Source organism: Myotis myotis, unplaced genomic scaffold, assembly GCF_014108235.1.
Source record: "Myotis myotis isolate mMyoMyo1 unplaced genomic scaffold, mMyoMyo1.p scaffold_m19_p_21, whole genome shotgun sequence".
NCBI lineage: Eukaryota > Metazoa > Chordata > Mammalia > Chiroptera > Vespertilionidae > Myotis > Myotis myotis.
The window spans coordinates 8,257,360-8,283,743 of NW_023416326.1; the positions used below are offsets into that span (position 1 = coordinate 8,257,360).

Here is a 26,384-nt window from a genome sequence, read left to right on the forward strand (position 1 = left end):
CTCCCATCTTGTGCAGATCTCCGTCTTTGTGTCGACAGCCAAAGCTGTTTGGTTGGGCTTTGGTAGATCCAGAATTCTTAGTGGTCTCAGTGGCTGCATTAGAAAGCCACGTCATCAATGGTATCGATGGCCATACGATCGATGGACAGCCGTAGGAAGCAGAGTGGCTCGAACAGGATTGCTGAATTGCGTGCTTGGAGTGTGTTCAGGCTGATAAACATCTGCCCACCCTCTGCAAGTTGGCTTTCCTTTCTAGACCAGTTTTGTCATTTTTCAAACGGGAATAATAGTAATATCCGCCCTGTCTCTGGGAGGTACTTTGAAAACTGGAGAAGATAGCAGTTTTAAAGTTTTCAGTGTTAATGTGATTCTTATTTCTGAGGCAACCTTGCAGCAGAAAAATAAACCAGCTAAAATGTCACATGACATAATTTCATCCTTCAGAGGTTTTCTTGGCATAGAAACACGCTTAACATTGGTCTTGAGTGCCTCTAACGGGCAGACTCTCGGCCAAGCCCTGGACTCTCAAAGAAAAAACCCAAGTTGCCATGAGAACAATTCCATAGGACTATGTTAGGAACCACAACAGGCATAATGCAGAATGGGCAACAGAAACATCAGGAAGGAGGGTCTGGCCCAGCCGGCGTGGCTCAATGATTGAGCGTCGACCTATGAACCAGGAGGTCACGGTTTGATTCCTGGTTAGGGCACATGCCTGGGTTGTAGGCTGGATCCCCAGTGTGGGGTGTGCAAGAGGCAGCCGATCAATGGTCCTCTCTCATCATTGATGTGTCTCTCTCTCCCTCTCCCTTCCTCTCTGAAATCAATAAAAATGTATTTTTAAAAAAAGAAAGAAAGAAAGGAGGGTCTGACATGCTGATGTACGCCACCCTGAGCGGCACACATTAATGAGTGTGCTGGGAACCCCACAAAGCCTGGTTTCGTAGCCTGGTGTGCTGGCTCATGGATGAGAATATGCATTGGTTTCGGCCCGTATTCTGGTGGGAAGTGTTCAGGAGCTGTACTAACAGCAAATATCGACCACCGCAGAGTTCTTCTAACAGCTTTTTGAAAGCAGTTATCCCTTAAAGATCAAACTGGGCGACTCTATGTCGATTTCAAAGGTCTCCGACGTTAGATTTATTTGCTAAGCATCTACTAAGTTTCAGGCATGGAGCTGGGTGTTTTCACGGCATTGTCACATTTAAAAGCTAAATAAAGAGGGAGGCGGTTTAATTCCAGCCCATTGTGAGCTTCCGTTCTCCATCGTGCAGCCGTGGTTTCTCTAGCCTGGCTCACAGCCCACGCTCACACTACTTGGCTGCAGTGCTGTTGAAGAAGAAATCTGTGCTAACCAAAATATTCCTAATAATTTCACTGCCAGCCTGTGTATAGAGAGACGATCTCCTTGGTAATAGATTTTTTTTTTTTTTTTTTTTTTTTAGTAACTGGCTCTGATTACCCACACAACATTACTTTCCTTAAACACATGCTCTTCCAAGTCTCCTATTACTTTGTTCTGTTAGTAAGTTAGTAAATAGGAGGAGAGGATTTGTTTGTATCCGTTTCTGGGGGCTGCCATAACAAAGTACCACCAATCAAGTGGTTTAAACAACAGAAGTGCCTTGTCTCATAGTCCTGGGGGCTAGAAGTTCAAGATCAAAGTGTCTGCTGGGTGGTTCCTTTTGAGAGCCGTGAGAGAGTCTGATCCTTGCCTCTCGCCTAGTTTCTGGTGGTTTGCTGGCAACTTTTGGGGTGTGTGTGTGTGTGTGTGTGCGTGCGTGCACACGCAAACACACGTGCATCTACATATGAACATGACAAAACCAGGTTTAAATATGCATGTTCACTTTCTCAAGAAAATATATTACATTCAAATAAAACATTACCAAAATGGGTCACCCAGTATTCAATTGTTATTAACACTTTTTTGGGGGGGCATGGTTTTAAGGAGGTCTTTTGCAAATACAAGGTGTGCCAAAAATTAAATCTCACTAACTTGTAAAATGAACTCCACTGTCATTGAACTTGTATTCTCTTATTTTAGGCTACTTCAATGAGTTAGGGCCATAGGGTATTGCCATTGCTGTGTAATTGGTGAAAAATAAGTCCCCCCAAAAAAGAAATAATAGGTCTGCAGCACAGAACCTGTTAGGGGAGAAACCAGGAGTAGAAGCCAGGTTTCTTGCCACTTAAGTCAAACAGAATGCAGAGTACACTTCCTGTGAGATACAAGTCTTCACAACACGAATGCTCTGTCACTCTGTGGAACTGAACAACTCTAATATTATTGAATTGCCCATTGGATTCCACCCATTTGGTTTCAACATAATCAAATGCCTTGTTCAAGATGTTGGTGAAAGGCATTTCTCCCACACCAGAATGAATTTGTTTCCCAACCATACGGATCAGTGATGTGATTTAGTGGATTTTGCTTTCTTATGTAGTAAAAACCTTTCCTTATTATATGAAGCTAATTTCCAGCATATGATAACCCATCACCAGTCAGGTCATAAATGTCTAAGACCAAAGTCGGTGGTTCTAACCACCCACGAAGAAGAGACTGCCTCGCTGACGTGGCCCAGGGGTTGAGCATCGACCCCTGCACCAAGAGGTCACAGGTTCGATTCCCGGTCAGGGCACGTGCCTGGGTTGTGGGCTCGATCCCAGTAGGGGGCGTGCAGGAGGCAACTGATCAATGATTCTCTCTCATTGTTGATGTTTCTATCTTCCTCTCTGAATCAATAAAAATATATTTTAAAATAATAATAAAAGAGGAGAGTACCCGGGCAAAGTGACAAGGGCAACAAGAAAAGAATCCTAAGGAGGCGGCTGCAAGATCAGCTCCACAGGAGTGAACGAATGTGTTGTCCAAAGTTCCGGGAGGTGTCGGCCACCGTGACATGATGGACACCAGGCTGCAGGGTTCAGATGGACCCACCAAGGTTCTTGTCATGAGTTCATTGAAAATGGAGGGAGAAGAGGAGGCAGAGTGGGAAGCAGTCCAGGCTCTGGAGTGCCGGCTGCCCTTGATTGAAGGAAGGGAGGTGTGTGTGTCGGGAGAGAGGATGGCTCGTCCCATCCTGGCTTCTGGGTGGACCGGGGCGTGCGTCCCGATAGGGATCTGGGTCTGAGCGGGTCCCCTCCACACAAAGGACTGCTCCCTTATCTAGCGGCGTCCACACGACCACTCCGTCTGCCCTGCCAGATGGAGCACTGTTTTCGCATGATGCACTTGGCAGCGACAGGACATCTATTTTAAGCTGCCTGTTCATTTTTCATGATGCGCGTTGCAAAAGCACCGGGCTAGCCCACTGTGTTTATACGTGAACTTGAAACACTTTCAAATACAAGGTAGCCATGCGGCTCCTGGGAGTTGGGTTCCCGTGTGGGAGGCTGGGACTCGCCCTCTGTAGATCCATCTGAACAGTGTATAAAACAGGCAGAATTCAGGTTGAAGTAGAACAGACATGGCGGGGTCCTACCCCGTGGGATGGAAAGACCACCCAACAGAAGGGTTGGAAGGTATGAATGGGGAAGGATGGACTGCTCTGTGGTTTAAGCTGCGACTCCTGGGATTGCTTTTCGAGTGTTTTAAATTTGATAATATATATACATCTATAGGCACACACACACACACACACACACACACACACACACACACATTCAGAAAGCAAATGCATTTGCCAAGATTTTCCCCTCCGCATTCTTCAACCCAGATGGCTTTTCAATGTCTGTAACCCCTGCCTCTCTGATGTGTTCACAGGGGACCCTCTGAGGACTGGCTCCTGAAAGATTGCCCTCCAAGGAAATGTCTGTGCAACCTCTGCTCTCACAGTGGCCACATTTTGCTCAAGCGCAAGGCCTAACTCAGGGGTCCTCAAACTTTTTAAACAGGGGGCCAGTTCACTGTCCCTCAGACCGTTGGAGGGCCGGACTATAGTTTTTTTTAAAAAAAAAAAACTATGAACAAATTCCTGTGCACACTGCACATATCTTATTTTGAAGTAAAAAAACAAAACGGGAACAAATACAATATTTGTATTTGCATGTGGCCTGCGGGCCGTAGTTTGAGGACCCCTGGCCTAACCCTTTGCCCAGCTTTTTCTAGGAGTACAGCAGGTTCTTTTATTATTATTTTTTTAAATGTCTTTATATTGATTTCAGAGAGGAAGGGAAAGGGAGAGAAAGATAGATACATCAATGATGAGAGTTATTGATCAGCTGCCTTCACTTCCTTCTCTCCTGCCCCACCCGGGATCGAGCCCGAAACCTGGGCATGTGCCCTGACCGGGAATCAAACCTTGACCTCCTGGTTCACAGGTCGATGCTCAACCACTGAGCCACGTCGGCCAGGCATCTTACTTGTTTTTATCCATCTTTCTTTAATGCATGCATAGCTCACAATCTTTAATATCAGAAGCGTTTTGGGGTCTTTATTTCGATGTTTGGTGATGATTTTGTGACCAGATGTAAGCCATAGGCATTTAACTCTTGTTTCTATCAATTAGCCTATGGTAACACTGATTTCTTTATACCTCATTTCACTTAAAGTCGAAGTTCCCAAGAACCCACTGACAATGTTAAGTAAGAACTGACTTGTAAGTTGGAGTAAACAAAAAAAGGGTAGACGTTGAAGTCAGATCCCAATTCATTCCTAATTCTCCTCAGAGCAGTGGGATTTTGGACAGCAACACAGACCCTGTAGGTCTCCCTTGTTCTCGTTTACAAAAAGCCAGGGTCGGGGTGAGGACTCAAAGGCTCTCTCTTGGCCCTTCTGGGTCTAGACTTCCCACCCAGTTGGACTTGGGCGACTTCCAGGTTGGCCGACTCATTTCCCAACTTGCTCCTAACCCAGAGCTTCTTTCTTTATGAATTTAGGAAATCACCGTGGGAACCCTGATGGGTAAGGTGCCTTTAGTTCTCGTTAAGGGAGCACTTATCTCTAGCTAATGGGCAGGATAAGAAAGGGGAAGAGGGTTGAGCAGCAGGCCAGTGAGAGCACCGGCGACTTGGCCCTCCAACTGCTCCCTTCCCTCTTGCTTCCCCCTGTTTGAACGTGAAAGCACCGAGGAAGAGGGGAGAGGGGGGAGAGGAAGGAGATGGGAATCAGTCATGAACTCAAGTCTGGACTGGACTATAGAATAAAGAACGCCTGCTGCTTAGCAGGCATCTAGATGAATGGGAGCAAGTGCCATGTATGGGGGTTTCGAGTTTGGGCTGTGATAGCAGATAGGTCTGGGTTCGCATCCACTTCCTTCTCTCCTGACTGGCTAGAAGGACTCGGAATTTTAGCTCGGGATGTTTTGGAAACCAGGAGATGGAATGCTACACCATGCCAGCCAGGGCAGGAGATGGGTCTCCTGCATCTTTCCTGGGATGCATGAGACGAATCTTGTTAAAGCTGCAGGGCCAGGACTAGCCTGGGTATGCGTCCCTCCACCCTTCCCTGCATGCCTAGCGAAACCAAGGTATAATATGCACTTAGCACAGACTTGAAATTGCAAGAACAACGTGTAAGAGGGGAGATGCAGAGGGGGAACAGGTGACACCGCCCACTTCTCTTGGGTGTCAGGAAAAGCAATGGTTAAAGCCGATGTAGGTAACAAGAAGCAGACGTCCTTAGCACTGGTAACCCACCTTCCTTTTCTGCATCTGCTCCACTCCCTGCCCAGCCACCAGCAGCAGGGGCGGCTGGGAATCAGCGGAGGGATGGAGAGGGTGTTCAACTAAGGCTTAGAGCTCGTTGTCTTGTTTCACTGGATTCTGTGAGGCCAGGAATGGCCACAATTATATCAAATGCCTTTGTGCAGTGGTTCTCAACCTTCTGGCCCTTTAAATACAGTTCCTCATGTGGTGACCCAACCATAAAATTATTTCTGTTGCTACTTCATCACTGTAATGTTGCTACTGTTATGAATCATCATGTAAATATCTGATATGCAGGATGGTCTTAGGCGACCCCTGTGAAAGGATCGTTCGACCACCAAAGGGGTCGCGACCCACAGGTTGAGAACTGCTGCCTTTGTGGCTTTGACTGTAACATGCAAGAAAGCCCATAGAAGGGCCTAGAGAGGTGGTTTGGAGTCCGTGTCTGAGCAGGACTCCTGTGCATTCCTCTCTGAAGCCTCGGGGAAGCGGGATGAGGCAGGGTCCCTGCAACAAGGAAGGTCCTGGGGCTCCTGGGTCCCTCCCTCTCCCTGTCGAATCCAGAGAAGTTATGCTTTTGTCCGTTGTAGGTGCTCTGCCATCATTGTACTGGAAATAAAAGTGAAGTGAGCCCTCGCCGGTTTGGCTCAGTGGATAGAGCATCCACCTGTGGACTGAAGGTCCCAAGTTCGATTCCAGTCAAGGGCACATGCCCAGGTTGCGGGCTCCATCCCCAGTGTGGGGCGTACAGGAGGCAGCCGATCCATGATTGTCTCTCGCCATTGGTGTTTCCGTCTCTCTCTTCCTCTCCCTTCCTCTCTGAAATCAATAAATATATATACATATATTTTTAAAGTGAAGCAAACGATAAGAATACTGTTTAGGAAAAAGTCCTGAAGCATGCTCCTAGACCAGTGATGGCAAACCTTTTGAGCTCGGCGTGTCAGCATTTTGAAAAACCCTAACTTACCTCTGGTGTCGTGTCACATATAGAAATTTTTTGATCTTTGCCACCATAGTAAAACAAAGACTTATATTTTTGATATTTATTTTATATATTTAAATGCCATTTAACAAAGAAAAATCAACCAAAAAAATGAGTTCGCGTGTCACCTCTGACACACGTGTCATAGGTTCGCCATCACTGGCCTAGACACTGGGCCCCAGCAGGACCTGGGGGGACAGAGCCCTGCGGGAACTCAGCTGACGGGACAGAGGGCTGGCTGCAGAGGCCACCCCGGGTCTGGAGCAGCAGCAGGGGGCGGTCCCAGCCCAGTGCACGGGGCCGCCAAGCCCCGAGGCTGCCTTGCAGACGACCAGGGCAGTGGAAAGATTTCTGTCTGTCTGTGAAGGGCTGAGAGCGAGCCTCCCAGAGAGCAGGGGAAAGAACTCACTCACTCACCACCCTCGGCTCCTGACTGATTTCCGCCTTCATTTCTGATATTTAATTGATTATAAACTAAAGCCAGAAATCCCCGAGGAGCCCTCAGCCTCTGCTGAGGTAGCCGGTTCGCTGGGGCGCCGTCAGCCTCTGAGGATTTTGTGGCTGAAATGTATAGTGAGTGACCCGGGTCTGGCCGGCTGTGTGACGCACAACAGCATACATTGGGTGACTCATAGAAGTCAGGGCTGGAAAAGACCTATTAGGTCATTTTTTCCATCTCCCAGCCATTGCAGATTTCCTCCCTGCCAAGGTGGGATTATATTCAAATATTTGGTGCAGTCTGGTTTGAACTGATTCGAGTAATGGGGCTCCTACAACCTCCCCTGGGATCTTAATTCCACAGGATCATTGATCTCCATCTTCGGAAAATGTTCCTGATGTGCGCTTTAAATTTTCCTTTGCTCAATTTCATCCCATTAATCCTCCTTATTACCCCTCAGGCCACCCTAAATAATACTCCTTTTTCTTGTACGTTGACATTCCTGGGAGGGAGGAGACGGGGGAAACACGCAAAAAAATGTCTTCTTGGCTTGGCTCGCAGACCCACGCATACGATGAAGAATAGAAATGCTCTGAATAACAGCTTAAGATGTTGGGAGCCGACGGTGTGTCAGAGGAGAAAGGGTTTTCCAGATTGCCCGGGGAGAGTTCAGACAATCGAGGGCAGGTGTTCCTGAGTTTAGCTTTACATCCTCAGTACACGGAGAGGGTAGCAAAGACGAAATGTCACCTAATCTGCCATTCTGCCACCTCACATGGTAACACGGTCTATGTCCTCATAGCCTTTGGGGGAGATAATTCTATATAATCCTCTGATTATTTCCCCTCAGAGAGCAAGGATCACTTCAAATAGCCAAAAACCACATCAGTTAAAGTCTCAGGGAGCAGGGTTCCTTGCCAGGGTGCAGGGCCGAGCCGACCTGAGCGTCAGTGAAATCAGCCACTGCCAGAGGGTGAGGCCCCGGGGTAAGATATCCTAAGGGTAGGATATCCTGCTTGCCCCTCAGAGTGGTTTCCGGGTGCTGGGATGCTTTACTAAAAATACAAATTGTGGGGGTTTCTCAGACCAACTGAGATTCAGAATCTATGGACAACGTCTAGAAGCCTACATTTTTTTTTAAAACAAGCTTAATAATATTTGATGAGCCCGACCCATGGGGTACCGCCTAATCCAATACCATTTGTGAAACTTGGACGAAACTGGAGAAATGAGAGTCCAGAGAGTAAGAGTCTAGCTGGTGATGGGACAGAAATCGGGAGATGGAGCGGACAGAAGCTCTGAGCAGACCAAGGAGGATGGGCAGTGGAGAAACGAAGGTGCAGAGCCCGTGGGCTGTGTTTATTGGCCATCAGAGCCTGGTGCGTGGGCGTGGAGTTAGACCAACTAGATGAAAGGTCTGGCTGGACCCTGGTCTATTTGAACAAGGGCTAAGCTAACACTGCCAACTTTTTAACTTGTTCTTTGCATCTTGTGCAAATTAATAGAAACCCAATGGTGAAGAGAAAAGAGGAAGGGGAAAATACTGGATTTCGAATTTGTAAACATGCACACAGGTAATTTCAAGGAGTCTCAAACCTGACTTTGACCTTGAGTTGTGTAATCAAAGTGTGTGCAGCAGACCAATATTTCAGCCTAGAAGAAGAACTAGAAAAGCCTGATAAAAGAGGAGGGGAGGGTGTTTTGTTTGTTAAGGTCACTGGTGGGTTGCAAAGGCAAGTGAGATTTGGGGAGTTGAGATCCAGAAGTCAAAGGAAGCTCAGACTGATCAGCTTATACTGTGTTCTTTCACGTGATGGCTCTGTCGGGCCCAGCCACTCAGCGGTGGGTGTCTCTCCGAGGTGTACAGCTTTTGAAGCTGAACTGGAAGATGGCTCCACAAAGCAAAGGATTCCCGATTCTCAGAGTCTTTCCAATCCAAAATCACAAGATATGATTTATAAAATAAAAATACCCTGACCGGTGTGGCTCAGTGGTTGAGCATCAACCCATGCACCAAGAGTTTACCAGTTGATTCCCAGTCAGGGCACATTCCCCAGGTTGCAGGCTTGATCCCCAGTAGGGAGCGTGCAGGAGGCAGACAATCAATGATGTTTCTCTCTTATCAATGTGTGTGTGTGTGTGTGTGTCTCTCTCTCTCTCTCTCTCTCTCTCTCTCTCTCTCTCCCTCTCTCCCTCTCTCCCTCTCTCTCTCTCTCCCCCCCTTTTCCTTCCTCTCTCTCTGTCAAGTAAAAATAAAATAAAATTATATATATGTAATATATATATATATATATATATATATATATATATATATAAAACATTTAAAAAAATAAAGATGTAATGCTTACAGGAACTAAACTAAATGTCCAAGAAGGAAAAGAGTATATCAAGAGACACTATTGGATTTTTGGTCTCTTTCCTCTCATTTCCCATCCCTTCCCTCCACATACACACAAAACAAACCATAGAGCAGACTGAATGTCTGAAAGCTAACGCAGCCTATTGAACGGGACAAAAGAATCCATTCTGAAATGCCAGTGGGTAATACCAGCGTGTAGACGCAGTATTTATTTTTAGGCAGCATTATGTTCCAAGAGCCAGATGAGGTGCTTTCCCACACATCATCTCTTAACAATCCACTGAGGTAGGAATGACCTTCCCCAGAGTCAGGAGGAGGAAACCGAGACTCGCAGAGATGAAAAAACTTGCCCCGAGTCACCAAATTCCGGAAATAATAAAACCGGGCCTGCAAGTCAGCCCTTCTTTCTGAGTCCTGGCACGATTGTGTCAAACTTTCCTCTCCTCATACTTCCTGAAAAGATGGCTATGATCTTTTAGGGAACAAAGACACCTTATAATTAATAGTGTATCGTTGGTTAGCCTCTGCTTACAGAATATCAGAACAATGTGTGTGCTTGTTGAAGAGGAAACATCAAATTTAGCAAAGCTGGGGAGGAAGAACTCTTAAGGTAGAGGACTGACATATCACATCAATGGAGCTACCAATCCCTTGTGAGTTTCCTCTCAGCCTGCTCTCTGCTTCAGCTTCTTGGTTCAAGCCACACGGTCGAACAAAGAGCCTTCCCAGAATACTAGTCATCTGTGCTCCAAAGGACTGACACCTCCCTCAGGTGATGGTGAGGGGGAATACCCACGCATCCAGGTAGAAGGGCATGTCAGTAAAGCACTGCTCACTTTTAGTCCTGACTTCTTCAATGAAGGTGGGGACTGGTAGGTGTTTGGATTGACTTCTCAGAGCCAAGGGGAGATTGACACCTGTGTGCAGACATCCCCTCCCACCTGAGAAGGTTCTCACCAACCCAGGGGGCTGGAGAGTAGGGAGGTAGTTCTTGAATGAATCAGAGATTTCATTTCTCTGGGAACACAATCTCCTTATAATATGTAAATTTTTGTTTGGCTTGGTTTAGATTATCTTTCAGACCTTTGAATTTCAACTACATTTTTTGGGGACAACTTGCTCCAAGAACTTTATGGCTGACTGTAAAGAATGATTGCTTGCCTGGCTGGTGTGGCTCAGTGATTGAGTGTAGACCTTAGACCAGGGGTGGGCAAACTTTTTGACTCGAGGGCCACAATGGGTTCTTAAACTGGACCGGAGGGCTGGAACAAAAGCATGGATGGAGTGTTTGTGTGAACTAATATAAATTCAAAGTAAACATCATTACATAAAAGGGTACGGTCTTTTTTTTTTTTAGTTTTATTCATTTCAAACGGGCCGGATCCGGCCCGCGGGCCGTAGTTTGCCCACGGCTGCCTTAGACCCATGAACCAGGAGGTCACGGTTCAATTCACAGTCAGGGCAGATGCCTGGACTCTGGAACATGCTCTCCAGTAGGACTTGCCCTTCAATGCCAGACCTGGCCTGAACTTGAGAAACAATATCAACCATATGAGTGCTCTTTCAGCCCCAGTTTCCCTCTTCTCCGGAAAATTCAAGGAATTGGCGGGACCATGCCCCACTGACCCAATGCAGGGAATTGTGACGGTCAGTGATAGAATGAACTCACAGACAGTGTGTGAACTGGGATTGACACACTAATGAATGGTGGGCAAGTATGGCCCAAATTCAATAGCAGCAATTTAGGAAAAGAAAGGGCCAGCAGGGAGGGGAGAGACTGAGGACTCTAGCAGAATTTGAACTTTTCCCTTTAAAAAGGGTCTGTTTTTCTAAAAACCCAACTCTCTCAAATTAGTTGGGTCATTGTTCTTTGGGAGTTTTACTTCTCTATGGGGAGAATTTCCAACACACAGCGTTGCCTCTTTTCATCCCTAGTGTGATACCTCCTGCTAATTGAAAGCTAGGCTTTGTGCGTTCCAGAACCCTAATTTGTGATGGTAAAACATTTACCCATCATAAATTATTTCATTGTTCAGCAAGGATGTAAAATAATTAATTGGCTACTTGGCAGATAAGTTCGGCATTTGCAGGATCTGTTTTATAAGAAATTTTATTGATGAAAATGTGTCTAAAGCTTTAGCAATGCGCTTGGCTTTTGCATTTGGCAGCAAGGAGACAAAAATCTTAAAGCCAAAATCCTCCCCGGGGCATGAGGCAAAGTACAGCTTTGCATCTATATTCCTGCTGTAGGTCATTGGGGGTCTCCTCTTACAGACAATTGGCAAAAGGTTCCAGTGGCTGTTTTATGACCCGTTTTGATTTTGTATATGAGCAAATCTCACATTTCGGCCTCGGGACATACCCATGTTTTACCGCAGTGCCCTTAAACGATTTTTCAAGAAGTTGCATTAACTCTTAAAATGGACATAGAATAAATAGAGGCCACCATAAATTTTTTAAATGGAAGTCATAGGCATCGCATGCTAACTTACTTAATGTTAGGCTGTTAAGAACAGCGGGTGTTTGGTGTGTTTTGGGGTATGGTTTTGTGGGGGGGGTTTTTGACACACAAAAATAAATGCTGAGGCCCTGACTGGTTTGGTTCAGTGGATGGAGCATCGGCCTGCGGACTCAAGGGCCCTGGGTTCGATTCCAGTCAAGGGCATGTACCTTGATTGCGGGCACATCCCCAGTGGGGAGTGTGCAGGAGGCAGCTGATCGATGTTTCTCTCTCATCGATGTTTCTGGCTCTCTATCCCTCTCCCTTCCTCTCTGTAAAAAATCAATAAAATATATTAAAAAAATAAATAAATGCTCAGATTTGTCCTCAGCCAATATACTTGGCTGTCCTGATGCTATGATTTTTAGGAAATTAAACTGGGTCTCTATGATACCCATCCAACAAGCTCAGTCCAATAATTGCTTCACACCAACCAGTCCAGTCCAACAAGTGTTGCAAAACAAAATCCCTGAAAACTGATAATTTACTAATAAATGGACCAAAAGAACCACCCTGGTTTTAAGTTGACCCTTGGATGAATGGTCACCCACTGGCTTCTTCATTCATGAGCCTCTCTGTGTCATGGACAAAGTGGGTCACAGTGACACCATGAAGGGCTAGTGGCCTGAATTTGTGCTTCCAATAAGGACCCCATTCTGTTCCTTTTTTAAAGCGTGTTTTTATTGATTTCAAAAAGAGAGATAGAAACATCAATGAGTGAGAAACATGAATTGGCTGCCTCCTGCAGGCCCCCTACTGGGGATCAAGTCCACAATACGGGCATGTGCCCTGACCAGGAATCGAACCAGTGACCTTCTGGTGTAAGGGACGATGCTCAACCAATGGATTCACCTTGGCTGGGCTCCATTCTGTTTCAAACAGGACATCAAGGCAGGCAAAAGTGATATAGGCCGTGCTTGCACCTTGAATGTGGGCCATTTGCTGAAACAATGTGTTTTTCTAATAAATACTTCCAGGTTAAGATGTGTATTCCCACATTCAAAATTCTTCAAAATTAGCCAGATTTGGGGGGGAAATGCTGTTGGGAGAGAGTAGCATATTCAAAACCTGCAAACAAGGAGGTTACACATTCACGGAAAGAATTTCCATTCTATTATAACTAAGACCAGAAGAACAACTAAGAAAATGGACTCCCAGGCATTGTGTTGACATCTCTTCCTTGCTAACCCAAACAGTTCTGAGCACATTTCCATAGAATCTCTTCTCTTCAAGGAGTCATAACTTGGCTTCATGGACTTATCTTGACAGCAAGCAATTTATTTAGAGATTTTGACAAATAATGACTCCGGGCAGAAAAAAAAAATCAATAAAGGAAAGTGCTGTGATTTCCGGTTGTCTTCGACAGCATAGTCTTTGTAATACTTACAAGCCCCTTAAATCTTACTTTTGAGGTGACATCAAAAGTAAGGGTCCCGCCCTGGACGGTTTTGCTCAGTGGATAGAGCGTTGGCCTACGGACTGAAAGGTCCCAGGTTCGAGTCCAGTCAAGGGCATGTACCTTGGTTGCGGGCACATCCCCAGTGCAGGGGGTGCAGGAGGCAGCTGATCAATGTTTCTCTCTCATCGATGTTTCTGACTCTCTATCCCTCTCCCTTCCTCTCTGTAAAAAAATCAATAAAAAATATATATATTTTTTTAAAAAGTAAGGGTCCCTACTCCCCCTGTTCTCGCTCCTCCGAGAGGAGAATCCTTTGACTGTTCTCGTAACTATGAGAGGCTCACAGGTCTAACTTGTCTCACACCTTGTCAACTAGAGCCTGTGTGGATACTCTTGTCTCTATCCAGAATTTCATAAGCTTATGAGAACTCTCCTGAATGGATGAGTCAGATTTTCTATGTTTGCAGGTTGATGCTGTGACATAGTGAGGTTGGCGGTGGGACATTTATCAAAATGTGAGTGATCTCCCAGCGCCACGCCAGTGATTTTAATGGATGTAACTGAACCTAAACATCACACAAATGAATGAGAAAATTATCTGTTTTTAAAGTAGAATTGCATAACTTCTTTGTGGCAGGGGCAAAGGGTTTTATTTTGTTTTGCTTCTTTTGGTTAGATAGTGATAAATGATTTTTTTTTAAGAAGGAAAATAAGCATTTAATGAGTTGTATTAGTCAGCATTCTCCAGAGAGTCAGAACCAACAGGAAAGAGAGAAAGACACAAAGAGACATGAATGATAGATATAGAGATAGATACAAGATAGATAAACAGATGAATAGATTATAGATATTTATTTTTTTTAAAAAAAAAAAAGACTTATTTTAATGTTTTTGGCTCACACAGTTATGGATGCTGGCAAGTCTGAACTCCATCTGGGCAGGCCAGCAAGCTGGAAACTCAGTCAGGATTTCAGTGTTGTAGAGTTAAGGCAGAATTTTTTTTCTGGAAATTTGCAGGGTTCTATTTTTTTTTTTTAACTTTGCTTTTACAGCCTTTATCTGATGGGATGAGGCCAACCACGTTGTAGACAGTAATCTCTCTTGCGGACGATCAACCGATTGTCAGTGTCAAGCACCTTTACAAATTGCCTTCCCAGCAACATCTAAAGTAGCTTTGGACCCAACAACTGGGCACCATAGCCTTGGCCCAGTAGCGACATGTAATCACCCATCGCAGAAATGGTGGATGGGCTTTATAAACGAAGCTGAAGAAGAGGAAAGACTGAGAAAGGAGTCCGGGAAGTCTCCTGCCCTGCCTTCACACTTAAGGATTGACAAGGTTCAGCCCAGCTGGCATGGCTCAGTGGTTTCGCATCAACCTATGAACCAGGAGGTCACGGTTCGATTCCCTAGGTTATGGGCTCAATCCCTAGTGGGGGTTGTGCAGGAGTCAGCCGATCAATGATTTTCTCTCATCATTGATGTTTCTTTATTTTTTAATATATTTTATTGATTTTTTACAGAGAGGAAGGGAGAGAGATAGAGTTAGAAACATCGATGGGAGAGAAACATCGATCAGCTGCCTCCTGCACACCCCCTACTGGGGATGTGCCTGCAACCAAGGTACACGCCCTTGACTGGAATCAAACCTGGGACCCTTCAGTCCACAGGTTGACGCTCTATCCACTGAGCCAAGCCAGTTAGGGCTCATCATTGATGTTTCTATCTCTCTCTCCCTCTCCCTTCTTCTCTGATATAAAAATTTTTTAGAATAATTTAAAAAAAAGAAAAAGGATTGCCAAGACGCAGAGACGTTAGTCAATTGTGTGGACATCTTCACAGTCCGCCCGGTTTGGGACATCAAAGGGAAGGGACCTGAGTTATCATTTAGGTTTTGTTCCAGGAAACACTCAGCCAAGAACTGCGGGTTCCGGAAGTCACTCTTATTTTCAGCAAAGAGAGGTCCCCTTTCCGTAGTAGGTGCCACCGAGAGGTGACCCCTCCTGGGTGTATGACAGCCTCTGGCCAAGGCTTCGCACTGCATCCCAGGACGGAACAGCAGTGCTGTGACTGTGCCCGGACCCACACACATTCATCATTTTAATGATGGGGAGCCAGTCATCACTGTCAAATCATGGGCCCATCAACTTCAAAATATCAGAGTGTGGTGTTGGATGGGGTTGATCCCAGTTTGGTGAGTAAATCAACTTGACTGCTTCATTTAGGAAAAAAGTTTGAAATGTGCTCCGTCTTAGTCATGGGCCTCTCAGGGTGTTTTCGTTTCAAACCACTCCTCAGAGAAGACAGCCTCTTTCCAGAAATGCGGGCGACATGAGGGCAAAGTGACACCAGTCCCTGAGTAAACTGCTGCCCTGGTTTTTCTATGAGTAAAATATTATAAATTCAAATAACCTTTCGGAGCATGTACGGTACAGGAAGTGAGTCATAGAAAGAGCCTCCTGCGGCCTCTGGATTTTGGCAAAAAAAAAAAATTAAATTAAAAACTCTCGTTAAAGGGGAGAGGCCAATCGGGGGGGGGGCGGGGGAAGGAGACTTATGTAATACTTTAAACAATAATGAATTTAAATTTTAAAAAATTATTAATTAAAAGGAAAATAAAAATAATTTTTTTAAAAACAATTTCATTAATTAGTGTCTGGGACACGGAATTGTGATTGAATTTCCAAATGTAAAGAGAATAATATGCAAACATATTTAAAAAAAGAAAAAGGAGGAAGGTCAACCTAAAAACTCTGAGTTGAAATGATTTGGAAAAGAAATATCATTTATGACTTCTAGTTCTTTTAAGTATAATGACTGCAAAGTTGTGCTTGATGTAGTTCTTTTGTGAATGTGTCGTTTTCTTAAATCCAAGAGACTAAAGTGAAGCCGTGTGCATGCAGAGGAAAGCTGCTACGACAACGCCATCCATTAGCATTTAATTACTTCGTGGTTGGTTGATGTTCACTTATTAGCAAAACGATGAATAAAAAATGTCCTACGAAAACAAATATTACCATTTTTAGTTGGATGTTTGCATGTTATTCTCTTTACATTTGGAAATTCAATCACAATTCTGTGTCCCAGACACTAAGGTGGGCCCTGGGCAATGAAATCAGAACAAGACAGATTGGGTCACTGGGGTGAGGTGAGGGTGGCGGGTAAAGACAGCAGCTCAGAATAAATCCTACCTAAGCCAAGGCCTGAAGTATGAAAAGGGTTTGATCTCAACAAGAGAGAAGCAGGGTAGGAAGTGTAGAAAGAGAATCATTCTAGCCCAGCTGGTGTGGCTCAGTGGTTGAGCATTAACCCATGAACCAGGAGGTCACGGTTCAATACCCAGTCAGGGCACATGCCCAGGTTGTGGGCTGGATCCCCAGTAGGGGACATGCAGGAGGCAGCCGCTCAATGATTCTCTCTCTTCATGTTTCTGTCTCTATCTCCCTCTCCCTTTCTCTCTCTGTAATCAAATAACCTATTTTAAAAAAATAAATATGAAAGAGAAATCATTCTAGACATGGCTACGAGGCTGCACGAAACAGAATGTATCTCAACCTGGAAATGCAGTGACATGGCAAATGGAAAGAATATGGGACTGGCAATGGAGAGATGTCAAGGGATGCAGCTAGCATGCACAGCAGGGAACAGATTAGGATGCGGTTTGTGAAACAGTAAGAGCCTGCCTTCGTTCTAATGGCCACCGAAAGCCATAGGGAAGTGACGTGATCAGATTTATACCATAGACAGATCACACAGGCTACCCTGTGAAGTATAGATTCATGGGGAGCATGGCCAGCGACTGTTTTAGCCATTAGGTGACATGATGATGTCACAGAGAACGAGAGGAGTGAGTGCATTCTAGCCGTACTTAGGAGGTGAAATCCGCAGAACAAGATGATTTATTGAAGGGGAGAGATGAGAAGGAAGCGGATTTCACAGGGGAGCCCGGGCTAATCGTGGTGTTGAATGTCCCTCCATTTGCCTTTGTCTGCTGGGTTCTCCTTGGCTGGTTTCAGGTTATACATTTTCGGCAGGAATGTGGCATAAGTCATCTGTGTCCTTCATCCAGAGACACATAATTTCACTTGGTCTTCTTGGTAGAGATGGTAATTTTGATCACTTGGTTAAGGTGGTGTTTTTCGATTTTCTCCAGGCTAAAGATATCTTTGATAACTTCCTAATTAATAAGTAATCTGTGGGAAGGTGCACTGAAAGTGTCAAGCTTTCACTCAATAGCTTTAGTAACCATTGAGGATTTTTGCCCCCCAAATTATTCTCATGATGGTTGCAAATGGTGATCTTCCAATTCTGTCCTTCTTTTGATATTTATTAGTTATCTGACAGTTATAGAATATGAACAAATGAATGAAAACTAAAGCTATTTTATTTGCTTATTTATATTTTTGGTGTCAACATGAATTCTTGATTATCTTACCTAGTATACTGTAATGCATTGCTGTGAATAATTACTTTGATTCTCAAATTTGTTTCTGGCTTAACTGGTAGAAGTTCATGTAAGCTGGCTTTAGTGCCATTTTCATATGGACCACTCTGTGATTTTTTTACACACAAAAAATATTGCAGATTCAATGTTTACTTCCTCTGTTCCAGGCCTGCACCAGGTATTCTCCCCACTGAGTCCTGTTTCCTTTAAGAAAGGAAGCACATTTAGAAAGCCAGATCTGGGCTGTCATTGTACTTAGTCATTTTTGACTGTGAGATGCCCAGTCTCTGCAAAATTATTTTTGAGTCTGTTGAGGCCTAAAGAAAAGGTGCATACTTCCAAGGAGAATTTGCATCGGCTTTTGTTAAGACTCTAGAGAGATTGCCAATCAAGAATACTCTAGACCAGTGGTCGGGAAACTCAGTCAACAGAGCCAAATATCAACAGTACAATGATTGAAATTTCTTTTGAGAGCCAGATTTTTTAAACTTAAACTATATAGGTAGGTACATTGTTATTAACTTAATTAGGGTACTCATAAGGCTTAGGAAGAGTCACACTCAAGGGGCCAAAGAGCCGCATGTGGCTCGCGAGCCGCAGTTTGCTGACCACGGCTTTAGACTAAATCCATGGCTTGAGTACTTGGGGCTACCCAACTCATGGGAAAAGGCGCTGTCTCTTTCCCTGACCCCTCTGTTAAGCTGCCTCATGTAGTATCACCAGTAGCTGTTGGGCTTCACCCCTTGCTGGCTGATGATTCTGTTGTTTCCTGTAATCCCTGGAGGCAAACATTTATCTGTGGCCTGAACCCATTATATTGGGGTAAGGACAGTATTTGATGCCAGTCTTCAAGATTCTTCTGGGCCCAAGAGGCCTCTCGCTCTCCTTTGCCATCTCCCTCCCTGGTTCTCTCTGGGGAACTAGGAGAGCTATGGTTCTGCTGATTGTTTTTCATTCAGAGGAGCTATTGTGTCCCGGAGTGCCCATAGCCTTGAACTTCCCAACACTGAAATAAAATCAATTCCTTTGGAGAAAGCTTCACAGATCCCTCCCTCTTGGCAAACTTTCTGAGCACCGTTGGGGGAACTTGGGAGACAGGTGGCCTGTGGTCTTGATGGCTTCCTCTCCTGTCATATCTTTGCAGGGACAGGTGCGCGCAGGGGAGGGCAGTGGGGCGCCCAGGATCCTCTACTTGCCACCTCTGAGATAGAGCCCCCAACCTAAGAGCAGGGGCTGAGTGCAGGAAGGAAGCCCACAAGCTCTCTGCACACCCACCAGGGATTTAACCTCTGTCTAAGGCAGCGGTTCTCAACCTTCTGGCCCTTTAAATACAGTTCCTCATGTTGTGACCCAACCATCAAATTATTTTCGTTGCTACTTCATCACTGTAATGTTGCTACTGTTATGAATCATAATGTAAATATCTAATATGCAGGATGGTCTTAGGAGACCCCTGTGAAAGGGTCGTTCGACAGCCAAAGGGGTCGCGACCCAAAGGTTGAGAACCGCTGTTCTAAGGGTTGAAGGGAGCAACAAATGCTACAACCTGCTCTAGGTAAGATACTGTGCTTCTCGACTGGGAGCCCAGGGGAGAGGGCGTTGGGTCTATTTGGCTACATCTGCCGGGAGCAAAGCTTTCATCAAGCTGAGCTGGGAACATAGGGAGGGGAGGGAGCAGGTCATGGACCCGATCCCACAGACTCTTGATATTCTTGCTGAGATTAGTAGATTCTCTTGAACAAATATTTCTTCATTTGCTGTATGTTTTTAGGACAATTGCCAAAGACTTTAAATGGCTGTGTTTTTTTATTATATGTATAATTTTCAACAGTTATGCTTGTTTCACTAGAGAGTGATTCCACAGTGCTGCCATTCCGGGATTAAAACTCCCATTTTCCTCTTAATTTTATACTGTTTGTTTGACATAGAAAAGTCATAAATTTTTATAGAGTCAAATCTATTCATTTTTTCCTTCTGTTATTTGTTTTACTGCTTTTATGTTTGGAAATCCAGTCCCCATTCAGAAACTTGACATATATTCACCTATGTTTATTTATGTTTTCCTAATTTGACACTGAATTTTCAGTAAGCCCAGTATTTATGTTAATATAAGATGCATGATTGCTATCAAAATTAACTTTTACTCAAATAGCAGATCTCCTAATTTATTGAATAATTCGTTACTCCCTCATTTTTTAAAATTTATTGAGTTGTTACATATACTGTTGATCCATCTATATTTTTATATATATGACACTGCATGAATAATTTTACTTTTCTAATATATTTTAAAATCTGAAGCCCTCAATATTCTGAATGTTCAAAATTTTCTTAGCTGTTTTTGCTCATTTATTATGCCAGGTGAACTTTAGAATTATTTTGCTCTCATAAAATTCCAATGTAATTTTCATCAGAATGACATAAGCTGCAAATTAATTCAGAAAAGCCTTTCAAAGTATTTTTGCAGTATTCAGTTGTCCCAAAGAAGAATGTAATGTCTCTTCATTCATTTAAGTCATCCTTTAAATCTCTCAGGAAACTTGAAGTTTTCTTCCTAAAAGTCCAGTATATTTATTAAGGTTACTGTTAAATTTAATTGCTTTGTGTTATTTTATTTTTGATTTCTCACATGAGTAAAGTTTTAATATGTCCTATGATAATGCTTATTACATAGGAAACCACCAATATGTCTCACCAGCATATCTGTCTACTTTATGAACTCTTAATTAATTTAACAACTTTTCAATGTCATAGGGCAGGCTGGGTTCCCTTCAGGCAAATAAAGAAGGGAATCATTGTTATGCAAATACTAGAGGCCTGGTGCACGAAATTTGTGCACGGATAGGGTCCTGAGGCCTGGCCAGCAATCAGGGCCGATCTGTTGGGCGACAAGCAGGACGATTGGGGGTCCCCACTGGCACCCGCCTTGGCTGGCCTGGGGCCTGTGGGCTGGGGGGCAGCTCCTGCATTGAGCGTCTGCCCCCTGGTGGTCAGTGCATGTCATAGCGACCGGTCATTCTGCCATTCGATCGATTTGCATACTGAGCTTTTATTATATAGGATAGGATAATTTTTCAAGAGGTTTGGTATGCCTTATTTACTTCTCCAAGCATCTGCATGAGAAATTGAAGGTCTGCCCATGTGGCTCAGTTGGTTGAGCATCATCCCATGTATCAAAAGGTCACTGGTTTGATTCCTGGTCAGGGCACATGCCTGGGTTGTAGGCTCAATCCCCAGTAGAGGGTATGCAGGAGGCAGCAATCGGTGTTTCTCTCTGCTTCTCCTTCCTCTCTCTCTTTCTAAAGATCAACAAAAGCATATTTTTTAAAAATTTAAGGTCAAACTGGCCTTTAAAAAGACCCTTTCTCTTGCCAAAACTTTTGTGGATGTGCTTAGGATATAAAACTCAATTTACTATCAGCCAGATTCAAATATAATTGGAAAGACAGGCTATCTGGAAACAAAATATCAACTTGACCCAGGATCAAGTACACCTGGTTCGTAGAGCACTGTGGCCATGCACTTGTGTCCCCTCCAAGTCAGGCGAAGCAGGGTTTGAACCCCAGCTCTGCCTGTTCACGTTCTAAAGCTACTATTGGACTAGTTAAAAAATTAAACACAAGAAATTGTGAATGTTTTAAGATTTCTGCCTCCCAAGAAACAATTTCTCCCCCTTGGGGGTGGTATCTCCCCTATTGAGAATGCCTGCTGATGGTGAGGCCTGCCATTACATTATACTAAACTTACACACTGATTCCAGACCCTCCACTTCTCTCATTTCTTGTTTAATCCTTACAGAAGCACAAATATATTAATATACACACATATATATATACACACATATATGTCAATACACTATACAGCCTAATAGTTAAATATTTTCAATTAAAAAATGTTAACATATATTTGTTAATATAGTTATAGAGCTTACTGTTTCTTTAGAATGAAGCAATACTGCAAATGAACAGGATAAATTAAGCATTTTCCACCCACCCTCCATTAACCACTAGGAATTTGATCGTTACCTTAAAAGCAAGCAGAATGTTTTCCATGCCCAGCCCTCTGCATATCAACTTTCCTTTTGTTCCTTCTTCCCTCCACCGCAGTGGTTCTCAGATTCCAGTGAACAGAAGGCTCTCTGACGGATTGTACACGCACTATCGCATGTACTTTCCATTGTAAGGCAGTTCAGGGCTCTGTTCAGAGGCCATTTGGCTATACTCAGTTTTCACCTCGCAGGCTGGTCGGAGGACCTGACCATTGTACAATTCCACACAATTCGGCGCATTAGTCAGAACGGAGCCGAGTCTGGACACTAGGATGAAGAGGGAAAATGACAAGCTCTTCTAGAAAATCACAACCAGGGCCTGAGAGAAATGGTTACATTAACTGGAGACAGCCTGGGGGAAAATGCTCAGGGAGGCCTTAATATATGAATAACTAGCAAGAAGGATTAAGCATCAAAGCAAACCAGTTATTTTGTTGGTTGCCAGATGGGAGGAGGGCATGGGGAGTGCAATTGAAAAAGGTTAAGGGATTAAGAAGAACAAATTGGTTATTACAAAATAGTCATGGGATGTAAAGTATAGCATGTGGAATGTAGTCAATAATATTCTAATAACCAGACGTGGTGTTGGATGGGTGTGGGATTTATTGGGATGATCGCCTATTATGTTATGTCAGGTCACTGGGATGTACAAAAGAATAAAATAATAAAAGAAAGAAATAATAAAAGAAAAGAAAAAGAAAGAACAGAAAGAAATAAAAGCAAACCAGTTATAATGAGCTCAGATGCTGGTTCAAACCCTTATACCTTAGGAAGATTACATAACTGATTGCCACTTTAATTTCCTCATCTAGAAATTATGGATATTAACAGCATTTAATTATCCGTGGGTTAACGAGAAAATTACATGAGTTTAGATGTATATAAAGTGCTAAAAACAGTGTTAGTTCCAGGAGATTGTTAACACTTCTACGATACAGATTACCAATTTCAGAAAGAACTTCACAGTGTAGTGAGCAACCCATTGCTGGAAGCAATCAAGCCGACACTGCCTGGGTATCCATCAGGATCTTGTAAAACAGGATAGCTCATAGGCTGGGAGTTGGGAGCGGGGGGGTTAGGAGGGAGCTGAGTTAATTTCTTAGATCCTGTCAAGTCCATGACTCAGTGTGGACACAGAACCACCTCCCTAATTATTCCCAGGCTTAAGCTACTTGAATATTTGGTCTGAGGGAAGTTGTTTGCAAAATTGACCCATAAACAAAATCCCACACAGCGGTGGCCTGAAAATCTTCCCTGTGTGGTTAGTGATGTCTTCACTGCCACTCACATTGGCTACCTGGACCCTGGAGCCCAGTGACCACCCCCCTTGGTCCTTGCACTGAAAATTCTTTGTTAGCCGCCCAATGAGTGGACTGCCAGTTCCTGCTGAAAGTATGTCTCCACCTTAGATGGACTGTGTTTTCCTTGATGCGGACAATCAGCAGCCTTCACTACTGGGAAAGGGGCTGTATATCTAAACTCCTGTTGTGATAAAGCCGCCCAGTGTCCACGTAGCACATTAAAAGCCACAGACCAAACAGCTTTATTTAAAAATATATGCAATGCTCCAAATAACTGGGGGCAGGCAGTGATTTCTACTTAATGTGTAAAACGGGTCGCACTAGTTATAAATAAGTCACATATGTGTAGCCACAGACATAAATTCTAAATAAGCTCACTTTGGCAAGGATGAATCTACTGGTCTTTTCTCAATTTTTTCTTTTTTTTTTTTTTTGTCTTTCTCTTTTCTTGAGTGCTTCATGATCCCTATTCCCTCTTCATGAAAACTCTCTTTTCCCCTGACTCAGTCACTTGCAAATTTTCTTAGACCCTCAATCCTTCAAATGGGTCCTGTCTGTTTTGCCTGCCCTTTCCCCCCTTCCCTACCCTCCTCTTGCTGTGGTTCTTATTGTTTCTGCTCTTTATACCCAGTAAACTCTTTGGGTTTTTTCAATTCCAAAAACCGTCCAGCCCTGTCAAGCTGTCTATAAAAGCTCTTTGGGGGATGATCATGGAAGAAGATCGGGAACTACTGTGTTAGAGCATTGCTCTTGATTTGGGCCCCATAGGAATGCAGTTCAAAAGGGCAGTCATATTTCATGCACTCTGGACTTAAATGCAATGCACCAGTCTTTCTAAAGAAATCTGATTATTGGGTTATGATGAAAAAAAGAATACTTTTTCTTTTACCTAACATGGTTGATTTTTTATCACCGTGTCAATCTAACTTAACAACCGACTGCACTCTTTTGTTGATTGATCAATTGATGACTTTAGCTCAGGCCTCTCGGCCGGGACGCCAGCTGGAGAATTCTACTCCTAGGATATCTCCTTGCAAAGGCTCCCACCGTGCCTGCCCCCAACCAAATCTGTCTATAAGTAATACTGTTTCTGTTCACTCCCCTTCACTTGATGAGTCCTTCTACTGAAATTCAAATACTCAACTCTCCTTAGCTCTTCTGTTTTTCCTTCATCTTAATAGTTTCCCTACAGCCAGTGAGTCACAATGCACTGACTCTACCCATAGAACATCACTCCTTACCTGTTCCTTTGTATTCACATTTAAACCTTTGCAATCAAAAGTCAGGGTTTCAACAAAAGTCATCTATTATCTCTGCTTTCGGCCTCCTCCTTCTCAAATCAGGCACATTGGCCTCCTAACACCCTGGTTTTCACCAATTCATTCATTCATCCAGTAAATATTTATTGAGTCCCAACCTGCGTGCCAGAAGGACACTCGAGGGTGGTAGCCACTCAGGAGGTACCCAATAAATCGTTGTGGAAAATTTATAAAATTCTCGTATTTATTTAGATTTTAGTGAATATTCTTTGAGCTACTTGACTCTGCTGATTCTTACTAGAGGGGGATTGAGTCAAACGATCGGGGTTGCAAACTTGCTTAGCACAACAGTGTAACATATTGAAAATTGTTCCTCGGGGGCCACTGTGAGTGCCTCACAGAACCATATTAATGTTTCAATGTCCCCTTCCAGTTTGCCATGGTACAAAGGACAAAGTCAAGGGAATGTGAGAGGAATAAAGACGTTCTTATTCTTGTTATTTATTTGCTTGGCCCATACCTCCACATGGGGTCAAGCTTACAAATGAAAGGAGTATGGAGTTGTTGTTTCTTAAGGCTCATCAAAAAAGCCTTTGACCAAAAATATATCACCTCCTGGGCCAGCCTCATAGTGAAACTCACAAGTTAGTTTTTGGAATTAAAACATCAAGAGCTCAGCCTAAAATGTTATTAGGGAAATGACATATTAAACCATGGTTGGCCTTTAATTTCTTACTACCAATTAAGCTATGTTCGACAACACTTGAGTTATTTTACAGTCTCTCACACATCTTCTCTTCTTTTCCATTCCCAACGCTGTCACCCGGGGTCAGGCCCCACCAGGGTTAGCACGTAGGTTTGTGGAGGTGGAGCCCTGAACGTTTCCAGAGTGTACCATTGCGCTAGACCACACAGCAGGGTGACGTCCCAGCCTTTTCTTCTCCTCTTAACTCCCAGCCTTTAAAAAAAAAAAAGAAGAAAATAAAAAGAAAGAAAGATTTGCACTGCCGGTGTGGCTCAGTGGTTGAGCATCGACCTATGAGCCAGGAACATCGACCTATGAAATAGAATTTCTATTATATAAAGTATTAATCCTCTGTTTTAACATAGTTTCATTTACTGTTCGCCTACTGGCCACACGTTGAACAAGGTGACGCTGGATCACTCTGGCCCTCCAACAAAAACTTTCTTCCCTTCCTTTTATCCTTTTCCAATTCATAGCTATTCTCGAAGTCCTAGCCTAAATTCTGTCTTCCATGAAATCCCCCCAAACTATTCTAGTCCAGTCCTTTCTCTCCTCTGAACCCCTCCAATAAATGTCATGTCATCCATTTATTTGGCGTATGTCATTTGCAGAATTATATTTTTATGCACATATTTTAAATAGATTATAAAGTTCCCACAGATAGGGGCAGGATCTCCTATTATTTTTTGTATTTTTCATTAAAAAACAGACAGTGCTTATTTTGAGAAAATGCAGGAAGCTTATACACTTATGAGGATCTCTCTGTGTACATGTCATAATTCAATAGTTGATTTAACAAAACAGCAGTGCATACAATCGACCCATTGGCCAATGAAAGAAATATGAAAGCAAAGAACACAGTGTCCGGGACTTGCAACTAGAAGTGGGTGTGAGATGGACAAATTGACTGTAGAATAGGAGGTGCTGCTTAGAAGAGGACATCACTTGAGCTGCTGAATTGGACAGGTTATAGACGGGGGAAGAATTTATTGAAACAATATTTGTGGGGTACCTACAGGTGCAGTGGCAGGCCCTGACCAGGACAGCTGTCATTAATTGCTCTCCTGGAACTCACAACATCTAAGGAGCCTGTGACCATATATGTTCTAGAGTTTCATGGGCTCTCAGTCTTTTTGAGTTTAGCCACACTGTGCGTTCAGACAGTCGCAGTCAATGAGAGGTTGTTAAGCCAATTTTAGAATCTTCTTCAGGGCTGAGACTCAAAGTTGCGATATGACAACAGAAAGAACAGCAAG

The 26,384-nt window shown here is 43.8% G+C and overlaps 1 long non-coding RNA gene across 2 annotated transcripts in view; it reads left to right on the plus strand.

Moving 5' to 3' along the window:
• The window catches only part of LOC118678847, a 388,841-nt gene that overhangs the window by 256,260 nt on the left and 106,197 nt on the right, over positions 1 to 26,384 (plus strand). The window lies entirely within an intron of this gene.